The sequence below is a fragment of the Camellia sinensis genome, chromosome 10 (assembly GCF_055761805.1).
Source record: "Camellia sinensis isolate YWXY chromosome 10, ASM5576180v1, whole genome shotgun sequence".
Taxonomy (NCBI): Eukaryota; Viridiplantae; Streptophyta; class Magnoliopsida; order Ericales; family Theaceae; genus Camellia; species Camellia sinensis.
In genome coordinates, this window is record NC_138970.1 from 139,004,825 (window position 1) to 139,006,162 (window position 1,338).

Below are 1,338 nucleotides of genomic sequence, written 5' to 3' on the forward strand. Positions count from 1 at the left end.
CTAGAAAGTTTGAATGAAACGACAGTGCTTTTCACTTACTTTTCTGTGCCTTTTAAGTCATTGCATTGACCTCAGTTTTTCAAAACTCTTTTTGAACATTGCAGTGAAAACAAAGAGGGAGGAGTTCCTCTGGATTTGCAAAAATTTGATCAATTGAGAGAAAGAGAGGCATGCTAAGCCCTTAATGAATCAGATCATGTTTGTTAACGTGAGTACTGCGAAGGATCCTGGCTTGATCCAGATTGGTTCTACATTGTCTTCAGCGCGAGCGATTAGTCGCTTTCTTAAAAGATTTCAAAAAAAATGTTTTGCGCCGTCTTGTGAAGACTTGTGTGGAATTGCTCTTGAGATTGTACAGCCTAGGATCGCTCTCAGCCTCGGGACTCAACCCCTTGCTTTCAAACCTTGAACTTGGATTCAGAATGTTCGAAGGTCAATCATGATGAGAGGCCTGTGTAGTCAGATTCGAAACAGTCCACGAGCTAGGGGAAAGAAAAGTCGAATCAAGAAGATCAGATGAGATCAAAAGGAAGCATGCGAAGCTAGATCAGAAGCACCCCTCGAACTAGGGGCAAAGATGTCAGATGCGCTCGAAGAGCGAAAAATTGGGACATTTCTCAAGTTAACGAAGATCGACAAGAATACCAAATCCCAGAAGAGAGGAAAGAAGAAACTATTGCTGAAGGACAACTGAGTTCCTATCCGCAACACTAAGGGCAAATTCAGCCCCCATTGGATGGACTTCTGCATCATCAACGAACAACAGCCATTCTCCTAGATTCAGATGGCTTCGAGATTTCCAAAACATTTGACATAGACAAAGCTACACTTTTACCCTTGAGAGACTCGTTGAGCTGAAAACCCGGAAGGGCGACCCAGGCAAAAGTTAGAGTAAGAAAAAACATAAAAAATGAAAAGAAAGAGAAAAAGAAATGAAAAAACATGAAAAGAATTAAAAAGAAAAGAAAAACAAAGCTTGCAAGGTTGAAAACCCGGAAGGGCGGCCTCGGCAAAAGTTAGAGCGTAAAAGGAAAGGTTAATACCCGAGTGTACCTTAACCGGAACTACGTAAGGTTTGATTCCCATGTTTGGGATACGTAGGCAACTTCATTTTGAAGTCCAACCACAAACACTTCCAAATCAACTGTGTCCATGCAATGGTTTTGATCATCTTTGCCTTCTCTGTATCCGAGAGTTCGGTCATCATCGCTGCTCTCAAGACTATGTACAGTGCGCTGCGGTGCTATTCAAACAAGGAGCAACTTTCCGTTGCCATATAGTGCGCTGCGGTGCTATTCAGACAAGGAGCAACTTTTCGTTGCCATGCAGTGTCCTTTA